Source organism: Ptychodera flava, chromosome 12 (genome assembly GCF_041260155.1).
Source record: "Ptychodera flava strain L36383 chromosome 12, AS_Pfla_20210202, whole genome shotgun sequence".
Taxonomy (NCBI): domain Eukaryota; kingdom Metazoa; phylum Hemichordata; class Enteropneusta; family Ptychoderidae; genus Ptychodera; species Ptychodera flava.
The window spans coordinates 21582916-21600791 of NC_091939.1; the positions used below are offsets into that span (position 1 = coordinate 21582916).

Sequence of the window (17876 nt, forward strand, 5' to 3'; positions counted from 1 at the left end):
CCTTATGACACCACATATTGTACCTCATTAATTATGCACATATCTCATTCTGAGCAAGCCAATAGAGCTGGATGTCCGATTTTTGGTGTATAGGGATAACTATAGGGTAGAAATCTAAATATGCCCATCTAAATATTAGACATCTACCATCGAGAACAAAAGAAATTTGCTGTAATTTGAATATTTTTAGGACTTAAGCAATTTCCACTATAAATAAAGAACCCCTGCCTCAAACTCCACAAAAGTTGCTAGCCATATTTTGCTGTTGTCATGCCATTGCTTCGTTTAATAACCAGTTAATCAAATGCCTAATTGACAGGAGGAAATTCAAGACCATATTTGAATAGTAGTATATATTGTCCTCAAAATTACTCTATCACGGCCCAAGTACTCATTGCCTTCAGCAATACTGCCTTGTTATTATTATTATTATTATTATTATTATTATTATTATTATTATTACAAGTTTAGGGGCTATAAGTATTATATAGAAATCTAATAACAGTTCATTGAAGCTGTGTAGGAATTCTGAAAAAGAAGTGTTGTATATTTTAATTTTGTCAATAGGGGTGACTTCCAATTGTTTTACGTGCAGCGCAGAATTATGCATTATACTGTACGGAGAGAGGGGGATATCATTAAGCCAAGGGGTAATTAAATGCTTGTCGGAAAAGTGACACTAAGCAGTTTACGCGATACCAGCAGGCCTAGACTTTTAACTTTTGTGCGAACTTTACGGATACACGTTCCATCGGTTCAATTTAATTTTTGTTTTTAGTTTTCTTCCATCAAAAGTCACGACTATGAAAAGATTTCCGATATAAATTAACAATCTCTCTCTCTCTCTCTCTCTCTCTCTCTCTCTCTCTCTCTCTCTCTGCAGTGCTATGCTGCGACCACCGAACGAATATTCCGCACCCCCACCCCAACTCTAACATAACGTATCCTGTACTAATTCTTTCATAAACGTATCAATGTACCAATGTACAATGGATTCATTCTGTTGTATAATTTAAAACTTATTCAGACTTACTTCGTAAGCGTCATTTTGGCATTGCACAATAAACATTTTTCTGCATTTCGCATGTTTCGCCCTGGCAGTGTAATCTGGCAGAGAACCTGCGATTCGCGTTCTTCTCTGTCGGAACACGCGCGCCCCCTTCAGAGACGAAACGCGAATCCCAGAGCATGCGCTATTGGGAGTGCGTGGCGTGACATTAGAACGTCTCCGATCTCGCGCTAACGTGTCGTTGGAATGTTGAGAGAAACTGGAATTACTGCAGAGAATACTTTTCAGGATATCACATGTGAGTGTCTCAGGTACCAAGAAGGACGTTTAGGAAATCCTTTCAGAAAGTTCACGCCGCCTGTAGCCATTTTGTGGAGTATAAGCTTATAAGCTTACGTAACTCAGCACTGCAGCGTATACAGTATTTCTACTGACGGTACTGTACATATTGCCGGAAGATATGCGATAGAATTTGCGTTTCACGTCGTTCAATCATTCAGATGGAAATGCCGCCCTTCTCCAAACTTTGAAAAAAACAGGGTGAAAGACTTTGGAATGCTACACTACAGTTTTCGAGAACTCATGGACCATGGTTTTATTCAACAATCGAGAGGGCTAGGGTGAGTCGAAATTTTTCCTATGTCCATGTAGCACTTGTGCAAAAATATGCGAATCCACAGGCCTTTGGCGAATCAATAAATGCGTTTTTCACCAAGCTTAAAGGTTGAAAGATGCGTCCGTCACTTTGGGACGAGCTAGATAAATGCAGTCAAACCAGGCTGGGCACAAAATTTGCCATAATGTTGTTCTGGAAATTACGAAGACAACCGGCCGTGCGGTGGAACTTTGCAACAAAGTTTCAATATCTGAACTGGCATACTTGAATGACAGACACAGGAAACTATGGCCAATAAAAACGCATTCTCGTAGCATTTTGATAATAATGTATCAATCACAATGACACAGAAATTATGCCTCCTCCTGACAGAAGGGCCATGGCCTATTTGTAGCCCTGCTACACTATGTCTTAGTGCTGAAAAGGCCATGTTGTTGTCAGGTTGTCATGGCGACTTTTAAAATTTGCATACAACTCTGAGGGTTGAACGGGTTGTTAATGGGTCACAAAACTTTGGAGTCCCACTGTCGTCCATTATACCTGTTTCCTTGGGTATCAAAGGTGTGCAAGTATACACATCAAAAGACTAGAAATTCACTTCATAGGCAGAATCTTGAAAAATAGCCTTTTTTTTGTCTGGTTAACGAAAAAAATACCCCTGATCTAAATATGCATGGGCTACAATCCACTGCCACTGGGCTACCAACTTCAGAAAATGGTAGCCCAAGTGGACTACCAGGGAAAAAAGTTAATTTCGAGCCCTGGGCAGTATTAAACATGAAACATTTAACTTGTAATATTTCCCCCTGTCTTGGCCTGCTGGGTTTAAAAAAATGTTTAAAGGTATACAGGCACCATGTTCAAATTTAGCCGTTGCTACCATGGAAAGGGGAGATCTAGCTAATCATAAAGTTTATGGCCAGGCCAGGTCACACAAAAAATAATTCTCCACTACATGGTCATAATTTTACTTTAATTAAAAAATCAGCAATAATTTGTCTTCATTATTCTTCCTGAAATGAGGCAAAGAAATCAAAATAAATTATTATAACATGAATATTAATACGTTGTTTATTATAATATATAAAATAAATAAGCACCAGTGAATTATGTTTTAAATAAAAAAACTGTGCGCTACTGTAACTGCTTGTGATAAATAATGGTACACTGGGTGATAAGGGGAATTGGGTTCATAAAATTAATTGAGATACTAGTAGAATTATTTTAAGCACATAAAATTAATTTGAAGGCATAAACATAATTCGATGCATAATGAGTTAGTACTGTACTATATAACACTTAGACTATTTGGGATGACTGCATTAACAAAATAAAAAATACTTCAAAAATTATTTCTGGTCTATATAAAATTAATTCTAACACACTAAAATTAACGGAAAATATAATTTTGACCAGAATGGCCCCAATATACATTATGTTTACTATTCATCCTAGAATGAAGGCAAAGAAATTACAATCATTATTGTAATAGAACAAATTTCTTAGTTGTTACTTAGAAATCCATTAAATAAATAAAAAACAGTGAATTATGTTTTAACATAGATCCTCTCGAGGGTCTATGGTTTAAAAAAAACTGTGGTTCAAAATGGTTACCAGGCAACATAAAACAAAAATGAACATGGAGTTCATGCTGTGATAAATACACTAAGGAGAGCATTTGCATATTAACTGGGATTACTTTTAATGGAATTTGGGAAAAAAATTGAAATTTTAAAATGCAAATAGCTTACTATGGAAACACAGGGCAGTAAAAATTGATATCATATTTTGTCTTTCTAACCCAAAATAACCCTTTGGTATAATATTTCTGTTGATTACTGGATTTTTACACTGGATATTTGGTCTTTCTAACCCAAAATATCACTTTGATATTACACATTCTGTTGATTACTGGATTTTAGGTGAAATCTTTAAAAAACTGGTAATTTTTACTTCTGAATGGTTGCCATGGAAACATCTCACATTAAAATGAGTGTGATATTTTTAGGTGTGCAAACCAGAAAAACCTTATGATCAAATATTTACATCAATCATCTTTCTTTAATAGGAATTAGGGAAAAAGTAACATTTTCAATCCCAAAATAGTTACCATGGCAACTCGAAACATTAAAATAATTCTGGTTTTTGTGTTCTCTGACCCGAACTCCCCCACTCGATAATTTTCATATAAAATCAAAGTAACTTTTCATGGGATATTAGAAAAACTGAAATTTTCAACCCCTAAAATGGTTACCATGGAAACATGGGGCAGTGAAATCGATATCATATTTGGTCTTTTCGACCCAAAATACCCTTATAATGAAAATTTCACGGAAATTGAACCTATTATTATTCGCGTTATTATTTCTATATAATACTTATATTAATTATTGTTTCAAATTCAGGAGTAAATTGAATAAGAAGTCGACGTTTGCAGGTGCTAAAAATTGTACACTTGTCAAGGTAAAGTTATCAGCAACTAAGATGGTCTCATCATACCACCTGTCAGACATGTTAATTTCCTTCGTTACAAACATTCAAAAAAATCAATACCCTTTCTTTTGCCAACACAGATGCTACATATTCCCTTAGCTTCCTTGAAAATATTGTGTATGGCTGTCAAAAATTTATGTCGACAAAATTACAAAATTGCTATCTCCTCTGCGGAAAAGGGTTGATCTTCTCATTATTCACAGTGAGAAATCAGAAAATTATGATTATCAGAACTATGGTCTAAGAATTTTTAAATATGGACCGAGTTGTTCTGTGTACAGAAGAACTTTGCTTCAGTTCAGTGTGTGATCTCCGTGTGTACGGATCATGGAAAATTGTGGGTAGCCTCACTTACTGTGTGCTCAGATTAAGAGGGACTAGCTGTGTTGAAACATTCCTCTGCTACGCATGTTGCTAAAGTTGACCCCCAGTACCGACAGTTTCAGACCTTATTTACTTTTGTCATTCCTGTTTTTCTGGTTTAAATATTTCTTGTTGTTTTTCTGGTTGTACTGTGCAAAAATTGTCATAACACCAACGTAGTATTTTCCTGCACTGAACAGATAGAAACAACATTTATTGTCGATCTTTGGTACCCATACTGGTATGAACCAATTCTGATCAAATGTGAGCGACATCGTATCATTGCGGTATTTTTTCATTTTAAACGCAAAAATCATGACCGTATTTACGTATACCAAGCATGTGCACAATGGACTATACAACGGCGTGACACTGCAAGTACACCAATTGTATATATTGAAGACGACATCGAACAAATTTAAACTATTAGGCAATGTTTGCTGGAGTGAAAGTGTGTCAGAAAAATGAAATATTTTATGATAACATTCCAAGTTTAAATAAATACACAATTATGTGACCCTGGACAGTTGAATTTTTGGTATGAGCCGCAGATCATATGCATTCATGGACTTCAAAATAACTTTCCTAATGTTTGAAAATGTTTCTGTAAGTCTAATGTAGTAAAAAGATGACTTGTTCTCCAATGTATCCAGACGTCGACATGTTTTAGAATAACAAATAGGATCATTTAACCTAGAAAATTTCAAGCCAGTTCTGTACTAAATCTCAAAAAGACAAAATTGTTTCAAAGTGTCGATAGACGTGATTAAGAAATCCACATTCGTATTTAGGCCTGGTATTTTCAACTTTGATTTGAATAATATCATTAAGCCTGGTATTTGACTTTGAAAAATCGACTGCGGGTGCTTCCCGGGTACCTTGGTAATTAACAATTTTACTTGTTGCAAAAAATGTACCAGTAGCTCCATAATCTTATAGATTATTATCAATGTGACCAAAACACTTTCAGAATTTTTGATCACAGGCAAACTGACGCACTCATTTGCATTAAGCAAACTACCAAGACACCCTGCCTGGACACCCGCGCACCCCTCCAACTTAGAGTGTTCTTAGAGGACAAATCTGACAAAATAACTCTGCTAACTGGAACAACTAAAGGAAAAATTATATTTACAGACATGAATGTAAACAAATCAAAAGATAAGATTGCTTCCGACAGGCCGCCTGTCTGAGTATTCCTCTAAATTGAGTAGTAGTGAATTTTTTTGAATTACATTTAAAACGTGAAAGTACACCGAAAACCGAGAAAGAAACTCACCTGAAAATCAGAACGGTACCTGTATTCTAAAGAATTCTTGTTATACTCTGTTTATGTTGGTACTCGAAATGCGTACTGTATATCTTGCACTCTTTTCTGTACAATTCTAAACAAGGGTGTCAATACTTTCTCTGCACAACAACGCAGTGCAAATACACTGTTCGTGGGAGTGTCATAGCTCTAGCATCAAGAGTGTTTGCATTATTTTCTATTATCCAATGAATGAAGGGGATGGCATACACGTGCTTATTATCCGCACCCACGGATTTAGGGATTGAAGAAATTTGATGACAAAAGATCACATTTCACGATCAATATTTCAATCAACAATTTGAGTAAAATTGGCTACTCAAAATCAAAAGGTATGCCAGCTGTTTTGTAATTTTGCTCGTAATTGTACAGACAGCACTATTATTGATTTGTCGAGAAACTTATTACAGCCTAGCTTACAACTCTCTATTGAACAAAATTTACCCATAAATGCACAGATATTGCAAGTTTTGTCGGGGGAAATGTTTGCTAGTGTACCCTATACTAACATGAGAAGTGAATTGATTTTTTTGGGTAAAATTCCGATATCATATTTGTTGTTCACATTTGCACTTTCAAATACCCTAGTCGAACTGAGTACATGTGTGTCAAATTGCAAACACTTATACAAGCACATTTTATTTAGTTTAGTATTTTAAAATAATTATTCATAGTTTTGTCGTAGATGCCCATGTAAAGTGAATAAACATTTCTGTGGCATTCCAAAATCAAATTTCTTTAAACATATGCACGTGTATATGCCGTCACCTTTTTCTAATCAAGTACACTTATATCAATTATCCAAAGTCTATAAATGCACAGATATTGCTAGTTTTTATAGTGGAAAAAATTGTTCATAGTTTTGTCCCTAGACTTCCATGTGTAGTGATTCCATACTTTCAGGGAAACTACAAAATCAGATATCATAGTATACTTCGATGTAATCATCATGTGACGGTTTATGACCTTGACATTAGATTTAATCATCATTGAAGTTTTTTTAGTGTGACATGATAAGCAGTTTTGTATATAAAAAAAACATTGGTTAATTTTAAATTCAATTTTCAACATACGTAGTGTCTGATTGATCGTGTTTGCTAATAATTAGTCCCCGCGGACGAAGTCCGGCGGGGATTTATGGATTGGGTCAAGTCCATCCGTGCGTCGGTCCGTGCGTCCGTCCGTCCGTCCGGGGCCGTTTCTCAGACACTGCTGAACCATTTTTGTTTAAACTTTGCACAAAGGCATAGCTGTGGGGGCCCGTTCTATTCAAAATTATGTTTTATTAATTTTAGTATGTTAGAATTAATTTTATGTAGACTGGAATTAATTTACTAGCACCTCGAATTCATTGTATGTTTCTTTTAATTAATTTTTATATGCTTTAATTAATTTTGTGTAGTCATGCCGAATTAATTTTATGTGTTCCAATTAATTATTTCTGCTTATCTTTGCTGTAATTAATGTTATGTAGTCTAGAATTAATTTTGCTAACATTTCAAATTATTTATATGTTTCTATGTGCCGGAATTAATTTTATGTAGTCTAGATTTAATATATTAATTCCTTCAATTGATTTTGGTTCAAAATGTTTTCACGTCCTGCAATTAATTTAATGCGTGCTGGAATTAATTTCTACTAGTGTCTTGAATTAATTTTGTCTTTGGTCGAAGTAATTATGTGTGTTCGCTCGAATTAATTATGTGTTTGAGCGAATTAATTATATGTGTTCGCTCGAATTAATTATATGTGTTTGCTCGAATTAATTATATGTGTTTGCTCGAATTATTTTCGGCCGATCCCACAGTCCTTTGCGCACGCTTTCTTCAATCAATATGGCGACTCCCGACCAGAGTGGTATAGTTATTTAGGCGCTCGAACCGTGATCTGTGATAATGTGAGGGATCGTGTATGTTCGTATGTGATTGCCCATAGAGCGAAGACTGACCAATTTTGTGTTTACGTCAGACGCGAACGTTCACCCTTTCTATCGGGCTTTGCCAATCATCGTGTACTGTACATGTAGTGTAGTGCAGTGTACCGTAAGCGTACGCAGCATTCGAAAATGAAATCTACCGAACAGATATCTACGCATATGAAAACCAACAGTGACCACCAGGAAATATCTCCAAGCTTGATTACTGTCAAATGTCCCTAATTACAAATATAGCATTCGGCAGTTATGAATGCTTAATTCAAAGGTCATTACACCGATTTTGTCCAAACGTGGTACAAAGATCATGCACTATGGCATACATATACATGTCAATGTACTTCGTGACATGTTCCAGTATGGTTGCCTGATTGTCACTTATTGTAATATTCGCTGCCAGATGGTCATTTTTGGATTTCTTGATGTCTTCGAGGCTTAATCATATTCAAATATTCCTTATCCAATGTTGTTGAGACTTTGTACAAAGATAAAGTACATTGTACTATGGCATACATATGCATGTCTACTAATTTTGAGCTATTATCCATATGGTCAATAGACAGCCATTTGATTTCAATTTTGGTGTGAATTTTTTATGTCTTTGAAACATAAACATAGGTCACTGTCCTTCGATGGACTGATTTTGTTTAAGGATGTACGATCGGAAAAAGTAAAAGTAATGTCAATTTTTTCAAATGGGGATTTTTGAATACCTACATATGTGAATAGTCCAAAACTGGGAAAAAAACATGGGGTCACCGCGCTTGTTTTTTCACAAAATGACATTAAAAATTCGCGGTTTTGCACAAAGTCACTAAAAATCAATAAAACAGGTCATCATTTTCATATTTATATCATGATTGCATTTTTTCACGTTTACACTGTAAAACAATAAAGAAATTATAAACCTAAGCTACTTTGAAGATTTTACTTACCTTAAATCGAGTTAAAAAGTCATCATATTTATTTTTTAACCAAAATTGCAACAATATGCCCCAAATTTTAGGAATGGAGAGGGTAATTTATTAATTATTGATAGTTTCTACTAATGTCAATTTTCTCAAACTTTGCCAAATAATAGCACTTTTTGTGAATTTTTCAAAACCACATTTTGTTTAGTAGGTCACCGAGCTCGATTTTTCACAATTTTGCAAAAACTAACTAGATTTACAGGTTCTGGCGATAACCATGCTCTCCCGGGTTCGTCGCACGAGGGCGCTCTTTAAATGCTGCTGACCTGCCGTGGCAACCTGCAGTGGCCCTGTCCAGGCATGGTCATGATTCAAGCCTACCTGTAAACTTTAATGAGAGGGAAATGACAGAACAAAGCAAAGACTTTTAGGTTCTTCTACTTTTTAGAGTCTATATATTAATACAGCATACAAAAAATCACGTAATATTTATTGCCGTGACGCTTATCGTGGGGATTAGGTTGACTTCGCTGCAGGCTAAGTAAGTTGTCACACACATGCACTACGTGGAGCCAGGAGCCGAGGCCGTGAACTTTGCGTTTCTCCAATACACGATGACAACACAGGCGCTCCTTAGCTGGGTAGTCTGCTAAGTAGATCGATTTTCAGATCGATCTATTGATCCCGTAGTCGATATGTCCGCCACTGCAACCTAAATATCACGTGAGCATTTAGGTTGCAGTGGCGGACATATCGACTACGGGATCAATAGATCGATCCGAAAATCGATCTACTTAGCAGACTACCCAGCTAAGGAGCGCCTGTGGATGACAATCGTAAAGGCAAGCCCGCAACTGCCACAAGTGTCAAGATTTTCGGCTAGTTCACTCAAATCGACAATGCGACGGCCATTCTTCCATTCTCCGGTAGGTCTACTAGCGACACTATCATTGGAATTATAACCACGAATAGCAAACCAGACGTCACACTTCTGATTTACGCTGTACAGGCTACGGTCATGTTGCATTTTTTTATCTCTTTGCTGAATTCTCGTACCTTCCAGCGTGTTTTGAGAGCACGCTGAACATTTTCTCGGCGTGATTTTCCTTTACCTGCAGACGACATTTTGTACAACGCAAAAACGTTCGGAACGTCACTATGCGCGCGTGGTTACTATGGATACATTTCTGCGTGGAAATCGGCGCAGTACGCTTATATTTTTCCGATCGTACATCCTTAAGTAAAAACGTGATATGGCGGCATTCTTGTGCACATTAATTTGTTTCATCATATGATCCGAAATGGCTGATTACAACAACATACCCGATCCCATACCATTTCTAAAACTCCACCAAACCATGTGTATAGTATGTGCCACCATGACACTAGAGGCAGTGAGGGCATCGTTATGTGTGATGTAATCAAAGGTTCCTTCAATGGTCATTACCGGCAGAGATGGGTCAATTTTTGTTGAACGTTTATTATGCAAGTCACAGGCCTGATGCACCCGTTGCATCAATGTCATTCCACAGCTACCTAGACCACCGTACAGCTACTACCTAGACACCAAAGATTGTAACAAAATGGACAAGCGGGGACTGTATCATCAACGATGAATTGTTGAAAATATTTGTGTACTGCAAACACCTTTCCGTAAAATATGATTTCGGTTGTTTCATTTTTGATATTGGTGCAACCGACCAGACATCAACATTTACTCAGACTTTCATTGGCGAGGACTATTATCTCTGCCTACTCAAGCGTAAGCGTGTATCAAACGGTCAACAGACTGAAGCAGTTTCAACGGAGGCACCGTGGACTAGTTGTTAGGGTAACGGACTCACTATCGGAGGATGGTGCGTTCGAGACCCGGTTCAAGTCTCGGTAGATCCAGAGTAGCGGATTCACTGTCGGAGGACGGTGAATTCGCGACTCTAGCTCGGTGTTGTGCCCTTGAGCAAGGCACTTTACTCCTAAGTGCTCCATTGGGGTAGTGGGTTATGGGTACCTAATCCTGTAAATGGGCTAGCCCGTTGGATGATGGACTAAATAAAAAAAAAAAAAAAGGTAGTCACTGTAAAACTGCAGACACGTGCAGTCAAATAAGGGTAGAGTATTTTGTATGCGTGTCACGTTTCTATTTATTTAGCCTCTGTCAAAGTTGACAAAAGTTTCTATGACAGTTTGCAAACGTCCGCGATTATATTGTGCAATACAAATACAAAGCAAAGTGTAAGGAGTTTATCAAATGACTGCTCTGGGGGACAGTAAAGTTTTCAATTGTGGATGTACGTGGACTCGAAGATCGGCGAACTCGACTCCTAATAGCATTACACTGAAAGATTGGCAGAAAGTCCGCTCCTACATATGTCATGCTCGTGAATTTCCACTAGGCTTTTCAAAAAGAAATTACAGTAAATCCGGTCTAATAGAACTTTAGTGTCATCGTCCTGGTTTTGAGACTAACTTCCGCAAACTATTTGTGTACTGCAAACACCTTTCCGTAAAATATGATTTCGGGTGTTTCATTTTTGATATTGGTGCAACTGACCAGACATCAACATTTACTCAGACTTTCATTGGCGAGGACTATTATCTCTGCCTACTCAAGCGTAAGCGTGTATCAAACGGTCAACAGACTGAAGCAGAGTTTCAAAGGTAGTCACTGTAAAACTGCAGATACGTGCAGTCAAATAAGGGTAGAGTATTTCGTATGCGTGTCACGTTTCTATTTATTTAGCCTCTGTCAAAGTTGACAATAGTTTCTATGACAGTTTGCAAACGTCCGCGATTATATTGTGCAATACAAATAAAAAGCAAAGTGTAAGGGGTTTATCAAATTACTGCTCTAGGGGACAGTAAAGTGTTCAATTGTGGATGTACGTGGACTCGAAGATCGGCGAACTCGACTCCTCATAGCATTACACTGAAAGATTGGCAGAAAGTCCGCTTCTACATATGTCATGCTCGTGAATTTCCACTAGGCTTTTCCTAAAGAAATTACATTCTATCCGGTCTAATAGAACTTTAGTGTCATCGTGCTGGTTTTGAGATTAACTTCTTCAAACGTTTGTGCCCCGCGGGTAAACTGTCGTCGGTATGTTGATTCGGCATTTTTTCATTTGGACGCAAAAATCATGACCGTAACAGAACAGTGGACGCTACATTTCACGATGGATTTGGATAAAATATACATACACATTTATAATACAACGACACGACTAACTGCAAAGGGAATTAAAGTTTACAACGTTTATAAATATAAATAAATTAAAGTTCTTCACATGCAAGGAATATCAGCAGCATTAGCAGCTGTGTGCCAGGAATCCTTGGGTAAACGATTTGCCGATACACCGCGTACGTACGCTGTTAAGAATTTATGTTCATAACTCATATTTTTCCCTTTAGAGCTGAATAATATAATTTATCCCGCCTGATATGTGACGTTGGACAATTTACTGCACGTGATTTCCGAGCGCTTTTTCTTTACAATTAATAATTCTACTTGTTACAATCTTGAAACAGAGGTTTCATTCAGACATTCTCATTCACTGTTATCGTTATGACAAAAATACTCTCGGAATGTTTTGATCACAGACAACAGACGCACTCATTGGCATCAAGGAAACTACCAAGACCACACTACCTTACCCAAGCTCCTCCAACTTAGATTACGCATCTTCCCTCAGTACCGGGAAACTCGTAAAAATCTTAGTATGCTTTCGACCAGATACACAACTCACCTGAAAGTCAAGACTGCACCTGTATTCGGGTGGACCCTTTTTATAGACTGTTTGTGGTGGTATTCGAAATGCGTAGACTATGCTCTCCTTTTTGTGCGAATAGCAGTTCAATTCAAAACACGGGAATCAACACTATTTCTCTACAACAACGTAGTCTGCATATGTTGCGAGTGTCATAGGTCCAGTACCACGTTGGCTGGTCTACGCCTCGTTAAGTGACAAGCACAAAGAGGCAGGTAATGGGAAACCGTCATGTATCGAATTGCGAAATCTGATTGGTTAAATAATAGGACGCTGTCATTGGCTGTTCAATTTTACTTGGAAGTAAAGCTAAAATTATCATAGTTTAATGATGCGAACGTGGCTAGAATTTAACCAAGGACTTAATAACCATACTTACAAGTTTTGAAATATTGGCAGTTACCATACTGGCCAAAAACAAAAACCCTTATAAGCGTCCGGAAACTCCGGTCGATGCTGGGTCATGTTAATTATACTATGACACCACACACCGGATCGCTCGCTATAGAGTCAGTCAAGAGTGGCTAACTCTCTCAATAACGAATCTGGCTTTAATTCTCCTCTTCGAGGACGAAGATGACTTCATCACACAACCAAGCGGAGGGGATACAAAACAAGAGAGCGACTGATGAAGGAACCCCATTTTTGATTCCGAAACACCGTTGAGACGAATCACTCTATCAACAAATCGGTTTACCGGGGACCCAGATCACATGACTAGGGTCAAAGCACTATCGATTCGCCGGTGTCTCGCCATGTATTCCACACAAAAAAAATACAATGATCCTTTTATTTACCATGTCGTAATACAAACAATATTCATTGGTAGAGCCGATGTGTGGAGTTGCCCTCATTTTCCTTTACATTTACAAGCATTGTCCCTTTGAAACCGGACTTTGAAAGCAACCGAACAACGCGTAGGCCAAGACAGCTGTGTCATCGAAGCTCATCTCTTTCCTAAATGACACCACCTATCACTGACATTACTTGTGACTGCTTTTCATACTCTCATTTAACACCAAATACCTAAAACAGAAAAAAAATCAGAGCAGAAAGTTAGGGATACCTAAAACAGAAAAAAAATCAGAGCAGAAAGTTAGGGGAAAAATCTTCGAACTAGTTTGCAAAATAAAAAAAATAAATAAGAATACAAATGCGTAAAAAACAAATCTGCAAATTAAAGTCTTTAAAATCTTGATTTTTTTTAGATTTTACAGACAGGAAGCAGCTTTCTGTATTTATAGTACATCCTCCAGGCACATTTTAATTTTATTGTATACATTTAGAGTGACTGTTACCGTTATACTGGAAGTTGTGATCATCATATCTTTTCAGGACTTTTGTATTCTGATCACATATTATAATTAACATGACCCAGCATCGACCGGAGTTTCCGGACGCTTATAAGGGTTTTTGTTTTTGGCCATATTTTGAGCGTCGCTAGTCTGGCTAGTGCTCGTTATGTTAACAGTAACACGTCGCAGTTGTGAGTCGAAGGTCGCTGTTGTGAAGTCGCAGGTTACACCTATTTTCTACTCGTTTCCTGCGTACAAACCAAGCAGGTACACTAGGTAAAACATTGAAATTATGGTATGGTTGTCAAGACAGAAAGTTATGCCTTTTAAGATCAAGGTGAACAGATGCAGGCCACATCAGGTTTATTTTTTTCACAGCATTTTATTGCAATGATGAATGCAAGAATGGGTGAACAAGTAGAAACACGTCAATAATGATAAAACAACATATCAAGTCATTATGTATTGGTTTGCTTTTAAAAAGGCATTTTCAGTTCTTTTTCAACTCAACATTCAACATTCGAACTCCACATTTTCAACTATACAACTCAACATTCAACATTCGAACTCCACATTTTCAACTATACAACTCCACATTTTCAACTATCGAAGTCATAGGTCCCCCTAGACCACTAGCCAGCGAACACAAGCCAAAATGAGCATACATATAGTCAAATACGACTTTAAAAAATCGTCGGTGTCATTTTACATGAAACTACTTATCACTTTGTTAGGGAGTCCCAAACACATGGTGACCTCGCAGTTAATTTTGAACATGGACGACACCGAGTTCGTTCGTGACCACGTCAGTGGTAATTTGTCTAGGCTGCTGCTTGACCTTGACCAGCCCGACAGACGGGGAGATATGTCACGTAGGTGTGAGAGTCTTGTTAGACTTTTGTCACAGTTAAGTGGCATTGAATGTGTAGTGAGCGTATTGTCCAGCTAGTGCAAGCCGCTCAAAAATACATGATGTTGAACATAGTGGTCACGGTGTAATAAAGGGAAAGTTGCCTCACACATCAGCCATCTCGTCTTGTATGTCCTTTGGTGTGTTCAGTGTGTGAGTTGTGTTTTGGCTGTAACAGTGTGGAAATTAACACGCGAGTTGTTATTTGGACCCTCTAGAACACCACATAGGAATAACTGTAAAACTCCGAAACGTCAAGTGACGTATCTATGACGCGTTCTGACGTAGTATAGCCCAGAAGGAAAAACGTGGGTAACTACAATGAAGCAAGTTAGGGATGCCGAGGGAGAATACGAATCCCGGACTTCGAAAGTTGAAAATGTGGAGTTCCGAAAATGTTGAGTTGTATAGTTGAAAATATGGAGTTTGAATATTGAATGTTGAGTTGTATAGTTGAAAATTGGGAGTTCGAATGTTGAATGTTGAGTTGTATAGTTGAAAATTGGGAGTTTGAATGTTGAATGTTGAGTTGTATAGTTGAAAATTGGGAGTTTGAATGTTGAGTTGTATAGTTGAAAATTGGGAGTTTGAATGTTGAATGTTGAGTTGTATAGTTGAAAATGTGGAGTTTAAATGTTGAATGTTGAGTTGTATTGTTTGAAAATTGGAGTTCGAATGTTGAATGTTGAGTTGTACAGTTGAAAATGTGGAGTTTGAATGTTGAATGTTGAGTTGTTAGTTGAAAATTGGGAGTTCGAATGTTGAATGTTGAGTTGTTTAGTTGAAAATGTGGAGTTTGAATGTTGAATGTTGAGTTGTATAGTTGAAAATTGGGAGTTTGAATGTTGAATGTTGAGTTGTATAGTTGAAAATTGGGAGTTCGAATATTGGCCTTGATTACGCGCCATATTCGAGGGTAAACAATCAATCGTCATTTTGTGAAGGGATCAAGGACATTGCTTAAGAAATTACCTTATTCACTGTATTATTTCCTGGTGTCTGAGTGATTGCGTTTAGGGAGCATTCGTTATTTACGGGGAGGGGGGGCGGTGGAATTTGAGCGACAAATGAAACGTAAAAAGCGACCCCCCTCCAAATCAAATTTCTAAAATTTGACCCCCCCTCAATTCATCAATTGTAAAATGTGACACCCCCCCCCCCATGAAAAAAAAATTCATCAGATTTGATTCATTAACCCTTCGCACCCTGTGGCCCCGGGCTGAAAAAGTTTCCTCACATACTAGAGAATCAACATTTTTGGTGAAATGCAAAAATCAAATTTTTTGCACACACATGAACTTGTAATCGCTCTAGTCTAATCAAGTACACTAATATCAATAATCAAGAGTACATAAATACACAGATTTACCTAGTTTATATTGGAAAAAATTATTCATAGTTTCCGTATAGACAAGATAGTGAATCAACATTTCGGTGACATTCCAAAATCAAATTTCTTGCACAAACGTCCACTTGTTACCACCCTAGTCTAATCAAGTAAATTAATATCAATAATCAAGCGTACATAAATACACAGATTTACCTAGTTTTGTAATGGAAAAAAATATTCATAGTTTCCTCTCACAAGATAGTGAATTAACAATTCGGTGAAATTCCAAAATCAAATTTCTTGCTCACACATGCACTGGTAACTACCCTAGTCTTATCAAGTACATTAATATCAATAATCAAGAGTCTATAAATACACAGATTTAGCTAGTTTTGTATTAAAAAGAAATTATTCATAGCTTCTCATAGATTATGTATGGAGGACCTGTGTAATTTCTATTTTGCCTGAGAGTTCTTGTGTGTTATCACTGTACACCTAGGGAGTCCAAGACGGGAACTTTCCAGAGAGTGTTTTACGTTGCATGCTGCACTGGCACTGGAAGGTTTGAGTGTCAGCGTGTGCTTTTTAAGTCAGGTATTTCTCTATTTTGAGTCTTACTCGAGTCAGCAGATATGTAAAGAAACCGGTGAGTGGCAGAGATCGAATTTCATGCGGATCGACCTACGCCATCCTCTACTTTAGTCGATGGAACGCACATTGCGCACACAAGTGAGCCGTGCCGTATATTTGCAATATACGCACTGCACGCTAAGATGATAATATCACCACAAGTTGAAAGCTGATCTTTCTGCAGCAAATTGTGTGTTAACTGTGAACTTTATTTCGTTTATGAGTTCAGTCAGATGTCTGAGATTGTCATGAGAACATTATTTATGATCGTTCCACTGAACTTTTGTTGACGCGCGGAGTTAGCAGAGGAAGACATCAGATTAGTTCGGCATGTCCCGACCGGAAGTAAACAAAAGATCTAAGATGGCTGCTCCCGTGGTAGCTGAACTGGACGCTGCTTAGCAGTGAATTGCATGTGTTGTCGCCGACTTTCATGTGCAGACATTACACGGGACTTACAATTGTGCTCATCATCGAACATTAGTTAAAGTCGCGTGTGAACTATTTGTGTTTCCCAGCCGCGTGGTCAAGTCTGAGGTACCTCTGCGGTAACGTTAAGTTTTCCATAGAAATTGTTAAGCATTTAGAAAGGGTTTGAACAGAGTTTTGTTCTGAAAGTGTGTTCGACTCCTGCCGTCGGGAGGTCGATCAGTACGGTTACTGTTACCATGGAGTAATATTTATATTTTTGAAGTACGGTTTTACTATTTTATATGTAGACCCCGATATTTGACACAATATAGTAATATACAGAAGTTGTTTGTTACATTATATGACTGTGTGTTGGTTCCTCATTCATGCCTTATGCTGTGTAGCCCTGCGTACAGGTGTGTGCACGTGTGTTCCCAGCATCATATGGCCTCTACCAAAGCCCTGCAATGGTCTTTGAACAGACTTGAGGTCTCTGCGGCCTGGATCTGGACCGCAGTGAAGACTAAAGGGTCTTTTTGGCCGAAATTCTGCTCTATTGGGCCAAAATCCTTTCCCTGCCTACTTTTACCTCCTAACCAATCCCAGAAAAGATGCGATTGACTTCTCCTAACGTCCGAAACCGCTCATTTTCTGAAACATAACATACTCGACAAGTTGTTTACCCATGGAGATCCCCATTTTGAATCTCGCTGCAGAGACCCCAGTTATCTCCACAGACCGTTGAAGGGCTGTGGTGGAGGCCGCATATGCCAGGAACACACAGACCTGTACTCAGGGCTACATGCTCTGTTGCTGCTCTAGAGAGGTTAACGCCAGTCTCGGACTTGTTGGCCCTGCTAGAGAAATAATTTGGCTGAGCTTCGGTCGGTTATTATTCTGCC

At 37.9% G+C, this 17876-nt stretch overlaps 1 protein-coding gene across 1 annotated transcript in view; it reads right to left on the reverse strand.

The window, feature by feature from the left end:
* LOC139145389 (cartilage intermediate layer protein 1-like) overlaps positions 1-12571 on the reverse strand; it is a 32674-nt gene extending 20103 nt beyond the window's left edge. Inside the window, exon 1 of the mRNA XM_070716525.1 lies at positions 12378-12571. The gene's annotated coding sequence lies outside the window, so the exon portion shown is untranslated. The remainder of the gene's footprint in view (positions 1-12377) is intronic.
* Positions 12572-17876: the final 5305 nt, after the last annotated feature.